The sequence below is a fragment of the Triticum aestivum genome, chromosome 5B (assembly GCF_018294505.1).
Source record: "Triticum aestivum cultivar Chinese Spring chromosome 5B, IWGSC CS RefSeq v2.1, whole genome shotgun sequence".
Lineage (NCBI taxonomy): Eukaryota > Viridiplantae > Streptophyta > Magnoliopsida > Poales > Poaceae > Triticum > Triticum aestivum.
Window position 1 is genome coordinate 42,356,117 of NC_057807.1, and position 15,370 is coordinate 42,371,486.

The 15,370-nt window shown below is 48.9% G+C and overlaps 1 pseudogene; it reads right to left on the reverse strand.

Moving 5' to 3' along the window:
• Nucleotides 1-1,579: 1,579 nt before the first annotated feature.
• Nucleotides 1,580-14,402, reverse strand: LOC123114604 (wall-associated receptor kinase 2-like; annotated as a pseudogene).
• Between the last annotated feature and the right edge of the window lie 968 nt (nt 14,403-15,370).

A 15,370-nucleotide genomic window follows, 5' to 3' on the forward strand; every position in this document is an offset into this window, starting at 1 on the left:
CACGCGCATGTCGGGGGGCACCGGGTACTCGGCCTCGTACAGAAGCCGTGCCTCCGGCTCCTGGAGGTGTCGGTGGCCGAAGCCGTTCGCCGCTGCGCCGTCGCCTGGGTATCTCTCGGCCATTTCGCTCGTCGGTGGTGGAAGGCAGTGGGGGGATAGCTCGTCGGCGGGAAGAAGGCTTTCGCGGGAGGGAGAGGGGGAGGGTGTGGCGCTCACCAGGGGGAGGGGCGCCTTTTATAGCCGAAGCGAGGGTGGCGCATGCGAGCGGACGCGCGTCGGCGGCGTCTTCACTGCGCCGCCCGTGATGCATCAATGGAGGCTGACCGGCGCGGCAGCGCGGGCAGCCTTCGCATTGATTCCCGCGGGAACCGAGGCGATGAGGTCGACGAAGCGGCCGTCTCGCTGACTCGGCGGGCCCGCGGCTGCTTCGCGCCAAAATGCTCGTCCCGGCGCTACCGAGCGCCACCCGACGCGTTGGGTTCGGCCTGGTCCGCCGGCGCTGATTTCAGCCCAAGCCGGCGAAAAACGGGCTCCTGGAGCGCGGCGGAGCCGTTTTTTCGGCGCCGGTGAAAAAACATCGTGTGGAGAGGCCGTTCTGGGAGAGTGGTCTGACTCGCTTTCGCCCACATCGCCGTCCTGCCGTGGAGCTTCCGACCGCCGGCGGCGGCGGCCGCTGCGTGAGGCGTCGTTTAGGGACGGCGGTAACCAAGGCCGCAGCGGCGTGAGGCACACGGCTCGAGCCTCGAAGAATGAGCCGCCGCGGCTCCTGCTCCTTGGAGACGCCTCTGTGCCGTTGAGTTTTGGGCGACTCCTCACTCCTGTGCCCGACGCGGCGGGCGAGCGGTGCGCCGGCTCCGTCGCGCGAACCGCGACCGTTCCACGCCGCCTGTCGCGAATAGCTTCGAATTAGGCGGATGACCCCGTGCGTGCTGGGGCCGTCGGGCTGGCCTTGGGGCGGATGGAAGTGGCCGGCCGTCGATTGGATCGGCGAAGCCGAAGAAGAGATCGAGGCGGACGGATGATGAACCTGTTACACCGTGGTAAATCCATCTATGTTTATGCACTGTCAATTTGGTCGAGGTTGCCGGGTTTCTGAAGGTACTCTGCTAAATCTTCTTCAGTGGAGTATTGTAAAGCAACTTGGATCACAGATCTCAACAAGTTAACAATATCCTTGTAGCTCCATTTTGCCTTGGACATTTGGAAATGTGTAGAACAGGCAAGAAAATTTGTTGAATTGGTTAGGAAAATCACAGGTGTTCTTTTGCTAGAATCATTCACTATTGAATTGGCTAGCAACATTTGTTGAATTGATTTGGCAAAATCACAAGATTGATTTGGTATTTTTACCCCCTTTCTGTGGGTTATTGTGCAACTTCTAGTCTCAGAGCGTGGGAGATCACTTAATCGCGCATTTGAGTTGATTATATTTATCACCCGGCTGCAAATTCCGGGTTCCGGAATAAGTAAGAAATTTGTATGATATGCAAATCTCCTGCATATTCTGAGAACGAAGAATAAATAAGAAATAATTCTTAAATACATGCATAATAATTCTTAAATACATGCATAATAACAAACTAGCCAATATACATAAACTCAATGTGTAACCTTGCAAGGTATACTTAGTTTGATGAACTTGGTACTACCCCGCTAATAGGAAGGTAAAGGTATCATCTTGCATTGTCTACGTCCAGTACTAGTTTGGCTGTATCCATGCTCTGGTATTTGATCTTGTCTGCAGTGGCAGGCATCGACGATCCTCCACAAGAGTAATGTACTCTGGTAGGTTTTGATTTTGTGACAAGCTGCATCTGTATTTTTCCTCAACATCTGTAGGCGCTCTGCAACTTCCTTCATGGTTGGCCTCTCATCTCCTCTTGGGCTCAGGCAATGCATGGCGAGTTCAGCTAGTTTCCAGAGCACTACCATTACTTCATCTCCTATTATTTCACAGTCCAACACATTGCTGAGCTTGTTCTGGTGGAACATTGATGCAAAAGTATGAGATGACGATTTTTTCCCCATTAAAATCATCATTGTATATAGCCTTCTTTCTTGTCATTAGCTCCACAAGAACAACCCCAAAACTGTAGACATCACTTTTCTCAGTAAGGTGGTGACTGACAAAAGTTTCAAGGTGAAGGTACCCAAAAGTTCCTTGGATAAACATGATGAAATCATCTTTATCTAGGGACTTTAGCGCTGATGCTCCAAAATCTGCAACTTTTGCACTGTATTCATCATCCAATAGTATACTGAGTGATTTGACATCCCCATGCAGAATCGTGCGAGAAGTTGATGAATGGATGTAAGCAAGAGCCTCTGCTGACTGTGTAGCAATCTTGAGTCGAAGATCCAATGGGATTGTTGATCCGCGTTCATTGCCATGAAGGAACTCAAAGAGGGTACCGTTGGATATGAACTCATACACCAACATTGGCACATCTACCTCCAAGCAACAGCTGAGTAATCTCAGTGCTCCGATGGTTAATTGTGACAATATTTTTTTTAAAACAGTCACCGGGGGGGAGAGCTTCCCCACCTGAATATATTACCACTCAAAAGGGGGAGGTTTGAGGATTACACGGAGAGTTACAACCAGTTTTTGTTACAAAATCAGCTTTTAGGTGACAGCTGAGGAAAGGAAATGGAGCCATTGCTTAGCAGATAAATTGTCTTCCTTGTGTTTGAATCTAAAAACCCATAGAGAGAAATCAGCAACAATGTTACGAATCGTGGTCCGGGTAGAGTGATCCTCATTTCTGAAGACTAGGGCGTTTCTTGAGTCCCAAAGTTTCCAGGAGATAGACAGAGCGACAGAGGGCCAAATGTTGGGGTTGAGGCCTTGGAGTGTTGGGTGTTGAAGTAGATCATCGAGCGATGTTGGAGCCTGTAGTCCTAGAGAGGACCAAACTTGGGTAGCATAAGAGCAGCTTGAAATTAGGTGCAGGGCGTCTTCATGAGGGTCTTGACAGCGGGGCATACGGCAGATTGTGCCATATTCTTGTGGAACATGTTTGCCTTTGTGTTTAGTCTGTCGCGGAGGAGAAGCCAAGCGAAGATCTTGACTTTGATTGGGACTTTGGAAGCCCAAACGAGATCATGGTGTGGATCCGTTACGTCTTCCGCCACTATGGAAGAGTAGGCATTCTTGGCAGAGAATGGCAGGCCATGGGTGAGAGACCGTTCGTCCGGTTGGTTCACCTGCTGGAAGTCCTGCAGCAACAACAGCACACAATCCAGCTCTCGGGCTGCAGCATTAGACAGACGGTTCCGCACGTTCGCTAATAAGCTGGTTTGCCAAACAGTAGCCACTAACACCTTGTCATCAATGGAGTGTGAGTATAGGTTTGGGAAAACTTTTTTTAGTGGTGAGTGTAGTAGCCATTTATCAAGCCAGAAGAAGGTGGAGAGACCATTGTATGTGATGACAAAGGAGTGTTCAATTAGCAGTTGCAAGTTGCTGTTGATAATCTTCCATAAAAAGGAGGGCCGTGTGGTTTTTGAAGTAATGCCAAGAGGGTGTTGTTTGTTATACCACAAGGTCCACGGGATGTTTGGGTGTTGTAGGATTTTTGAAGAGAATTTCATGAGCAGGCAGTGGTTCTGAATTTCAAGATTTTTAATGCCTAGACCACCATAGTCTTTAGGTTTGCAAACGTTTTTCCACGCAACTAAGCAGCTCGCCCCAGTGCAGGTGGACTCGTTAGACCAGAAGAACGCCCTCCGAATGGCATCTAGTTTAGCTAGGATCGATTTTGGAAGACGGAAAACTAACATGAAGTAGATTGTTAAGGAGTCCAGGACCGCAGTCAGCAGTGTGAGCCTGGCGCCCCGAGAGAGAAGACGCGCTACCCATCCAAAGAGGAATTTTCGAAAGTTGTCTATGATTGGGTCAAAAGCTGTCAGGGGCAATTTGGTAGGGGATAGTGGAAGTCCTAAGTATATTAGTGGAAAGGAGGACAGAGAGCATCCAATGACAGTAGTAATGTTGTTTTGTGTGGTTGATTCAGTAGCGATTGTGAGGAGAGTTGTCTTGTGGAAGTTGATCAGCAGCCCCGTAGCAAGGGCGAAGTCATGGAGTGTTTCTTTTAGCCGCAAAGTGGCAGCTTCGCTGGCAGCAGCGATAATGAGAGTGTCGTCGGCGTACTGTAGTGTTACTGGCGGCTCGTTTGTTCTTAGTGGATGGCAGAGGACATTGGGTTGGAACGCTCTAGCAATTAGTCTTTGAAGCACATCTGCTACGATGATGAACAGGTAAGGTGAGAAGGGGTCACCCTGGCGAAGGCCACATCTACATTGAATCCAGGACCCTGGAACACCGTTGAGAAGAATGGCCGTTTTGCCAGTGCAGAGGATGTTTTGGACCCAACTGCAGAAGGTGTTAGGAAAACCCCGAATCTTCAGAATTTGAATGAGGGAGGACCAGCATATCGAATCAAATGCTTTCCTAAAGTCTAGCTTAAAAACCATAGTCGGAGCTTTGCGTGAGTGGCACGTACTGAGAATATCTGCAGTATAGATGAAATTTTCGGCATTGTTGCGGCCATGAAGGAAGCCCGTCTGGTCATAATGAATGAGTAGTGGAATGAGCGGCTTGACTCGATTTGTGAGTAACTTGGCCACTGCTTTTGGGGTGCAGTTTTGGAGAGAGATGGGTCTAAACGCATCCGGAGATGTTGGAGCTTGCGTTTTTGGAAGGAGTACCATGAAGGCACGGTTGAAACGCTCTAGAGAGACCGATTGATTTTGGAAGGCAGTGAAGAAATCTATGATAGAAGGCCTGACAATATTCCAATATTTTCTGAAGAAGATGGGTCCGAAGCCATCAGGTCCAGGGCTGGCGTTGGTGTTCATAGATAAGAAGGCTTGGTGAATTTCTTCGTGGGAGAAAGGTTGTGCTAGGTCACGAAGCTGTGGGAGGGGAGAGGGGTATAGCTGCAGTAGGCTGAAATTCCATGTAGCTTGTTTTGTGGTTCCGATCAAATGGTTGAAAAAATCCTTTAAGATAAGCGCTTTTTGCTCATGGAGGAACACCTCAGCATTATTGTGAATAAGCATGGGGATTTTGTTCGATCTCGAACGCTGAGTAGCCGAGGCATGGAAGAACCTAGTGTTCTCGTCACCGTCTACGGCGATCTTGACCTTACCCCTTTGTTTCCAGAAGGAGATTTTTTTGTTTGATAGTTTGTTGAAGTAGCTTGGAGAGCGCTAGCCTTAGCTTTTGTTCGAGCGGGAACAGAGGAGCGAGTTCCTCGTTTAAATCTAGGGCCTGTATAGCCAGTTTGCAGTTTATTTCGCGTTGGTAGATGGGCTGAAGCGATTTGGCCTAGGATTTTAGGGCCGAGCGTGAAGACTTAATGTAACTGGCTAGGGAGGCGGCAGGGTCCAAGGGAGGCCCAGCACGACGAGAGTTGGGCTGCCAACAGTCTCGTACCAGGTTTATTTCTGATCACGTTCCACTGCTAGTCACTGTATCCACAGCCGTCCCATCTTCCCGCCTTTTTCGCTTTGAACGCTTCTAATTGTGACAATATGATTATCTCATTTAGAAATTCTTCTCTGCAGTCATCACCTACAACTTTGGACTTCTTTATGGCAAGTTATTTGTCATTGTCTAAAGTTCCTCTATAGACTGTTCCATGGCCACTGCATCCAAGCACTCGATTACCACTGTAGTTATCTGTGGCTTTCTTTATCTCTTTCTCTGTAAGTATAAGAACATCAACTTTCCTTGATCTCATTTCATCATATAATTTCAGACCTCTATTCTGTTTGAAGTGCTCATCTTTCTCCTTCACGTGCTTCTTTCTTTGTAATTTCATAACCAACAAACATGTTAGAGCCATCACTACAAATGCAGGAACACCGAGGCCGGCAGAGTGATTATCCAAGATGTTTCAACTCGTCAATTCTTGCAAAACATATTATAATCTTAGATGAACCAAAAGTATATGTTCTTCCAATCTTATGTACCTATTGCCACTTGTTTAGCCTTATGAAGCACAGTTTGACATCCATAATTTGTACCGTCTGGTCTTGTTCCTGTCATGCATTTGCATTTATAGCTTCCTGGTTGGTTTTGGCACACTCCATTGTTGCATGGATATAATTGTTCAAACTTTGGGTCCTGCTTACGCAATTGGCACTCATCCATGTCTGTGGACCGTTAACATAGCTTAACACATATTAGGGATAAAAGAGGCAAGACATGAACTAATCCATGCAAGGAAGCCTACTAACATTTGAGCAGGTAGCAAAATATATTGAATCATGCTTGCAGTGAAGAAGTTGGGTATAGTTACGTGACTAGACAGCTAATTATATTCGAGTAACTAACTAACCTTGACAGCTTGTGGGAAGACAAGGATTCCCTTCGTTTCCTTTGGAGCAGTTGCATAGGTACCCAAGGGCCAAGGCCATTGCTTTGATTCACACCAATAGCTTTTAGAACTGACACATGCAGAGTCTTTGGGTGCTTGCTTTCTCTCCCTCCGGGAAGGAACCCTTTCTGATGACCCAGTCATGGACGACGGGGACACCCCTTTTTGCCCTCTCATTGACAAACCCAAGGTGTGTGACAAGATCCTGCCGCTTGAAGCTGTACCATCCAACCTCTGCAAGCATAGAGTAGAAGCATGGGTTGAATTTCCACACACTATTCAGGTCGCCGTTGTGAAGTTGATGAGGTTTGGGCCGACGATGGTCACACGCAGCATCCATTCCAGTGCAGGGGACATCATCGGACTTGCTGTTAAGGCCACTGCAGTAGGAGTAGCAGCCAGTCACGTACGGGTCGGTGTCACCGTGCATAGACTCGCCTATGAGCCCTAGAGTGTTGCAGCCGATGGCCATGAATCGGTTACGGGTGGCCGATCGACAGGATGAACGGCGTGGCCTCCAGGCTGAATTCGCTTGTTATGTTGCCCGAATCGGTTACAATTCTACATCTGGTTGTTGCTGCAGAACCGAAATTGGACCGCTGACAGGCTGCAGGCTAGAGGATGGCCACACAATGCCTGTTGTCGGTTGTGTGACCAGGAGCCAGAAACTTCGGAGCATATCACGCTGTGATGCAGCTATGCAAGAGAGGTTTGGTACCTAGCCCAGGGCACAAGTGACAGGATTTACAATGTGGTGCATGTCAAACAACATTCCTGTGTACGTGACAAGGGGCTGCGCATTATCTTCTCTGATCAATATCTTGGTAGTTCGGCTAGGTGGTTAGCTAGAGTTTATCTCCTCTTTGTAATCTTATCTCTACTCAACTTCCTCTTCAAGATGTAATCTAAACTGTATGCGCTATCAGGGAGGTGCGCGCCTGCCTATAAACACGTACGGCGTCCCCTCCGATTGAGGCAAGACGCTTTCCGCCATCGCACATGGTATCAGAGCAATTCTCTTCCACGTCTAAACCCTAGAACTCCATCCAGTGCAACTATGTCGTCTTCCTCCTCCGCCGGTGCCTCCCAGGCTGGCCCCAATGGCCAAGTCACGGAGAGGCTCTCCCGCACCAACTACGTCCTCTGGCGTGCACAGATCATGCCGCAGCTGAAGGGCGCAGGAGTCTTCGGCTACGTCGATGGCACGACGCCGGAGCCGGCCAGGATCCTCCACACCAAGGACAAAGAAGGGAAGGAATCCACAGAGCCGAATCCCCTCCACTCCATCTGGGTGCGAGAGGACCAGCAGGTGCTCGGGTACCTGCTGAACAACCTCACCAAGGAGGTGCTCGTGCAGGTGACCGCGATCACCACGGCGCGCGAGCTCTGGACGGCGCTGTCGGGGATGTTCTCCTCGCAGTCGCTGAGTCGCGTAAACAACATCAGAACCTCTCTGGTGAACGCGCAGAAGGGCAACAAGACCGTCGCCACCTACTTCGCCGAGATGCGCGGCTTCGCCGACGAGCTGGCCGCCGCCGGAAAACCTCTCCAGGATGATGAACTCATCTCATACATCCTGCACGGCCTCGACATGGACTACCAGCCACTCGTTTCTGCCCTCGACGCTCGCATCACCCCGGTATCCCTCGATGAGCTCTTTTCAATGCTTAGCAATTTTGATCAAAGGGTGGCGCAGTACCAGGGATCGGGCGGCTTCAAGTCGTCGGCTAACGCCACGACGCGTGGGCGCGGTGGCTACGCTCGTCACCGTGGCCCCCCTCGCTCCAAGGGCAAGCAGGGAAGCGGCGGCAGCAACGGCGGGCCCAACTCCCGCGGACGGCCCAACTACACCAACACCAGGGGTCGTCGCGGTGGTTCCTCCAGATCACGCCCGGACGCGGTGCGCTGCCAAATCTGCGGCAAACCGGGCCACACGGCAAAAGATTGCTGGTATCGGTTCGATGAAGATGAGGCCTCCTCTGAAGATGAAGAAAAGGTTGCCGCTGCTGCTGACGGCTCATATGGCGTCGATACCAACTGGTATCTGGACAGTGGCGCAACAAATCATCTCACCGGCGAACTGGAAAAGGTGACACTCAAGGAAAGGTATCATGGCAAGGACCAGATACACACTGCAAGTGGTGCAGGTATGAGGATACGTCACATTGGTCATTCAATTTTTCGTACCCCACGTCGAAAATTTCATCTTCGGAAAATTTTGCATGTCCCTAGCACTGACAAGAACCTTCTATCCGTTCATCGTATCACACTTGATAATCATGTTTACATTGAATTTCACCCTTTTTTCTTCTTGATCAAGGATCAGGTCACGAGGAGAACTCTCTATCGAGGTAGATGTGTTCGAGGTCTTTACCCGTTGATTCCGGAGCTTCAACAACACAATAAACAAGCTTGTGGTGCTATCAAGCTTTCGGCCACACGATGGCACGACCGTTTAGGGCATGCTTCATTTTCCTTAGTTGATCGTTTACTCAAAAAGAATAAACTCCCGTTTGTTGGGGACCGAAATATTGAAACCATTTGTGATTCTTGTCAGAGAGCAAAAAGTCATCAACTTCCATACCCTGTTTCTACTAGTGTCTCTACTCAACCATTGCAATTAATTTTTTCTGATGTATGGGGCCCTGCCCCAAGTTCTGTTGGTAGACACACATACTATGTCAGTTTCATTGATGACTATAGCAAGTTCTCTTGGCTCTACCTTCTTAAAAAAAGGTCTGAAGTTTTTCAAGTCTTTAAAAACTTCCAAGCTCTTGTTGAACGGCAATTTGATAGGAAAATTCTTGCTGTCCAATCTGACTGGGGTGGAAAGTACGAAAAACTCAACTCCTTTTTCCAAACACTCGGAATTTCTCATCATGTGTCATGCCCCCACGCTCATCAACAGAATGGGTCTGCAGAACGCAAGCATAGGCACATTGTTGAAGTTGGCCTTGCTCTCCTGGCCGGAGCTTCTATGCCCTTAAAATTTTGGGATGAAGCATTCCTCACGGCTGTACACATCATAAACATGCTCCCCAGTAGGGTTATCAACAACGAAACTCCTATAGAACGACTCCTTCGTGTAAAACCAGACTATAAATCACTTCGTGTGTTTGGATGCGCATGTTGGCCAAATCTCCGCCCCTACAACAACCGCAAACTTATGTTTCGCACCAAACAGTGTGCGTTCCTTGGGTACAGTGCTCAGCACAAAGGTGTCAAATGCTTAGACATCTCGTCTGGTCGAGTCTACATCTCTAGAGATGTTGTTTTTGATGAGACAAAATTCCCCTTTGCTGATCTTCACCCCAACGCCGGCGCCTTACTCCGTCAAGAAATATTACTCCTTCCACCTCATCTCTCCGGCTATCATCAAGGGGGCCACGAAAACTGTGATGATCATTTGCTGACTAATCCTCCTAACCATTTGCATGAGGCTTGTGATGTTCCAGGAGATCATAACGGCGAAAATGGTGAAGAAAATGAAGAAAACAGTGCAATGCACTGTCCATATCGCGTGTGTCACGGCAGAGGGAGCAGATCCGCCTCGGGATCCGGCGCGCCTGGTGCAGCAGGTGAATCTGCCTCGGGATCCGGCGCGTCAGCTGCAGCAGGCGCATCCGCCTCGGGAACCGGCGCATCAGCAGCGGCGGGTGGACCTGCCTCGGATCCAGCCGCGAGCGACTCCACATTGGCCACGCGGCCGGCTGTGGCTGGTGGTGGCGGCTTCACCAGCCCGCACCAATCAGCGGCTGCCATGTGCCAACCTCCCACGGGTTCGATCGGCTCGCGGTTCGGCATCCAACCGGCTGTGTACAAGCGGCGCGAGCCAGGGCGGTCGGCTGGTGCGGGCCTGGCTGCAGCAGGCGCTGGCGCGGGATCAGATGCCTGCCTCGATCAGACCGTGGTCGCTGGTCAGGCGGGATCCTCTGCGCCGGTTTTCTCTTCAATACCACAACCGCGAGCCACAGAAGATCATCCAGGAGCAGAACCAGCCGAAACTGCTGGTGTAGGCGGATCCGCCTCGGATCTGGCGCAGGAGGATTCATCTGCCGGATCTTCTGTGGCGCAAAACAACACTGGTGCACCACAACGTCGCACACGGCTGCAATCAGGGGTAACTAAGCCTGTTAATTATAAACGCATAACAAAATATGGCTTAATCTGCTCCACAGGGGAACCAGGTGAGCCCAATACGCTTGAAGAGGCCCTTGGCGATGAGAAGTGGAGAAAGGCAATGCGTGAGGAATATGTGGCACTACAGAAAAATAAAACTTGGCATTTAGTCCCTCCAAGGCAAGGTAAAAATCTCATTGATTGCAAATGGGTTTTTAGAATCAAACGTAAGTCTGATGGAACAGTTGATCGTTACAAGGCAAGGCTAGTTGCTAAGGGTTTTAAACAAAGATATGGCATAGACTATGAGGATACATTTAGTCCGGTGGTAAAAGCTGCAACTATTCGTCTTGTCCTATCCATTGCTGTTTCCAGGGGATGGAGTCTTCGACAGTTAGACGTACAGAACGCGTTTCTTCATGGTGTTCTGGAAGAGGAGGTTTACATGAAACAACCTCCTGGGTTTGAAAGCAAACATGCACCCTCTTATGTATGCAAGCTTGACAAAGCATTGTATGGACTGAAGCAGGCCCCTAGAGCATGGTATTCTCGACTCAGCAAGAAAATGCAAATGCTTGGATTTGTTCCTTCAAAGTCTGACACTTTATTGTTTATTTACAATAAGGCCAATACATCAATATTTGTTCTTATATATGTTGATGATATTATTGTCACAAGTTCATCTGATGAGGCAATAACAGGACTGTTGAAGGACTTAGGTGCTGAGTTTGCTCCGAAGGATCTTGGGGATCTGCACTATTTCCTAGGGATTGAAGTGAAGAAGCACAAGGATGGACTTCATCTCTCCCAAGAAAAATATGCAAATGATTTGGTAAGAAAAGCTGGGTTGCAAGGCTGTAAACCTACCACCACTCCTTTGTCTAGTACAGAAAAATTGTCTCTCACAGAAGGAACACCCTTGAGCTCAGAAGATAGCACAAAATACAGAAGTCTGGTGGGTGCACTTCAATATTTAACTCTCACTCGACCTGATATTTCTTTTGCTGTTAACAAGGTGTGTCAATTCCTTCATGCACCAACCACAGTTCATTTGACTGCTGCAAAACGGATAGTAAGATATGTGAAAGATACTATGGGCATTGGCCTCAATTTTAGCAAGTCATCTTCCACTCTTGTTAGTGCATTCTCTGACTCAGATTGGGCAGGATGTTTGGATGATAGACGCTCCACTGGTGGGTTTGCAGTATTTCTTGGATCAAATCTGATCTCTTGGTGTGCCAGAAAACAAGCTACTGTTTCAAGGTCCATCACAGAAGCAGAGTATAAAGCACTAGCTAATGCTACTGCAGAAATTATATGGGTACAGTCCATTCTCAAGGAACTTGGTGTAAAAATCACTCAAGCTCCATGTCTGTGGTGTGACAATTTGGGTGCAACTTATCTTTCAGCAAATCCAGTATTTCATGCAAGAACGAAACACATTGAGATAGATTTTCATTTTGTCAGAGAAAGAGTTGCTAGTAAACTTCTAGACATTCGATTTATACATTCTCAAGATCAGGTTGCAGATGGGTTTACTAAAGCCTTGCCCATACGAAGCTTTGAGAACTTCAAGTATAATCTCAACTTGATGAAGTTGTGATTAAGGGAGGGTGTCAAACAACATTCCTGTGTACGTGACAAGGGGCTGCGCATTATCTTCTCTGATCAATATCTTGGTAGTTCGGCTAGGTGGTTAGCTAGAGTTTATCTCCTCTTTGTAATCTTATCTCTACTCAACTTCCTCTTCAAGATGTAATCTAAACTGTATGCGCTATCAGGGAGGTGCGCCCCTGCCTATAAACACGTACGGCGTCCCCTCCGATTGAGACAAGACGCTTTCCGCCATCGCACAGTGCACTCTGCAATTTCAGTTTCAGATTGGTGGAAGAGGCTCTATATGCATCGCAGTGCGCAATCCAAGGCTGCCGAGGAAACATCCCTCTCGGCATACATCGCTTGGCATCTTTGGAAGGAACGGAATAGAAGGGTTTTTGAAAATGCTGAGATGACGCCAAGAGCCTTGGTGAATCTCATTCAAGAAGATTTCAAGATGCTCAACGAGGCCTTCCGTCCTTCCATTCAGGTGGCTGGGTAGGAACAGGGTGTAGGATGGTGTCTTCTTTTTTGTCTCTGTAGCTCTCTGTTTCAAGAGCTAGTTTTGTCTTCGGTTCGTGGGGCACTTTTGCCGCCTCTATCAATACCATGTAACTTTATATCTCCTCCCATCTATAATGCAAAGGCAGAGCTTCTGCTGTTCTCGTCAATATGTTGCCCGACATGGTGCTGTTTGATGTGAAGCAGCTGTGGCTGACGGGACCATACATGCGCATCTCGCCACGCTCCAGGGAGATGTCGATGATCTCTTTGGTTTGTGGAATGCCACCACTAATCATAGGTCGTGGTGGCTGGAAGGTGGTGTTGCAGGTGATGATGAAATAGCGACTCAGGCTGGCGACAGCACAACCAGTGCCGATGCCGAAGGGGCAAGGGATGGACACATTGCCACACTTGTTTCTGTTTGGTTCTTATACTGCAAGTTCCATGTGATCACAATGTAGCTAGGCTTAAACCACATGTGTGCCACTGTGTTGTGTTGACCAACTGATGAATTATCTTAAGCTCCACACTCGCTGTCGTGTGTATCATGGCAACTAGCGAGACTTATTATTTGCACTTGATTTTTTTTCCTTCTTCTTTCTTGAGAGGATTTATGCTCTTAGGTGTGGAACCGCCTTATCATTGCTCAAGCTTTTTGAGTCGCGACTTGGCGAGTCGCCGCGAGCCCTGCGGCTCAACGTATAGTCGTCATAAGTCGCTGTATAGTCGCCATAAGTCGATGTATAGTCGCGAGTCGCCCTGATTTTTGGAAAACTACTTGGCGATTAGTGGGCGACTATACAACGACTAATCAGCGACTCAAAAACCATGTCATTGCTGAAATTTCATTGTTGTTTGGTTCACAACCATGGTATGAATAAAGTATTTTCTGACGTTGGCAATTCATAAAACAGTTTGATGAATATGCAGGAAAATCAGAAGCGGTCCAGCCCCATCCTGAGCGAACACGCATTTGCTCATCAATCCCTGCAACCTGCAGAAACGAGAGGTGGCACAGAGGTGCGTATTCAGGATCACAAAACCATTTGGCTGTCACAGAAATAGCGAAGTGATACATTCCCAAGTCGAGTAAATAGCATAAAACTACTACTTTACAGGTTAGGGTTCCAAAAAACTACCGGTTTCAAATTTTTCGCTGATAACTACCAACTCAGGGGTTGACTGTTTCAAAAAACCCAAATTGTTGAGTCTTTATCAGTTGATACCGATTATGACAGGTCGGGCCCACATGTAAAACACCGTTAGTTTGACCTTAGTTTGACCGTTAACTTACATGTGGGGCCCACACGTAAGTTTCCTCTTCCTCTCCATCTCTTCTCTTCCCTCCCCCTGTGTCTCCCGTCCCGGCCATCTCCCCTCCTGAGCCGGCGACCTCCCTCCCCTCCAGAGCCGGCGACCCCCCTCCCTTTCCAGGCCGGCGACCCTCTCCCCCGAGCCGGCGACCCTCCCCCACCCCCCCTGAGCCGGCGACCCTTCCCCCCGAGCCGGAGCTCCTGGTGGTGACGAGGCCGGCCTCGTCCGCGAGTCATGGCGTGGCGGCGGCCCCAGGCGAGGCACGACGGCGGCCCCAGGCGAGGCATGGGAGCCGCGAGTCATGGCGTGGCCGCGGCGCAGGTGAGGCACGGCATGGCGGCTGTTGTGGGCGCGGCTCGCCGCTGCAGGTGATGCCCGGCATGGCGGCTGCTGCGGGTGCGGCTCGCCGGCCTCAGGTGGTGCACGACGTGGATTCCGCCGCTGTGGGCGCGGCTCGCCGGCCGGAGATCGAGCTCCTGCCATGGTGGGTGCGCCTCCTCTGGATTTAGGGACCTGATTGCTTTTTTTGAAAACTTCTAGGGACTCGATTGCTTTTTTAGAAAACTTCCAGGGACCCGATTGCTTTTTCAGGCACTGACATGTGGGCCCTGTATATCAGTTAATGGTCAAACACACGGTCAAATGGACGGAATGTTTAGGTGCCGGCCCGACCTGTCATAAACAGGTTTAATTTTTAAGCAATGGACATTTAGGGTTTTTTGAAACAGCCGACCCCCAAGTTGGTAGTTATCAGCGAAAAATTTGAAATCGGTAGTTTTTTGGAACCCTAACCTGTAAAGTAGTAGTTTTATGCTATTTACTCTCCCAAGTCAAAAGATGCGGAAAAATCTATTTTGACTCTTTCCATTGTATGTATGTATTTACACATACTATGCTGCAAATATATTTTAGACTTCTTTCTTGAACTTGGGAGGATTTTTTCTATGGTTACTGTTAGGTGATCCTGTGGAGCCATTTTGCTTAAGAAAACGTTCGAGGCATTTAGGGCTTAGATTAGTTAGTGTCCTGAGAAGTGGTGCCTGGCATGGGCCTGAATTGTGGTTGTTTTTATACTGGTATAAGGCCTGCCAGGGATAGAGTTGTTTTGTTGGTGACCATGCCTGGTAGTATTATATTAAGAGTCCATAAGCATAATCAGCAACAACCCTATTTGGCGCGTAGGTCGCTACTTGGTGACTGAGCGCGTGCCCCCCCCCCCCCCCCCCCCCCCCCCCCCACACACACACACCACCTGCCTCTACATATGTTTGGGCCGGCCCATTAGCTCTTTCCCGTTTTGGGAAGGTTCTAGAAACTTTCCAAACTGGTTTTTCTTTTTGTGTGTCTTTTTTCCTTCGGTTTTTTCATTCTTTTTTCATTTTCGTTCTTCTCTTTATTTTGTCATTTTTTATTTTCCTTTTTTCTCACGTTTGCCTTTTGTTTTATTTGTT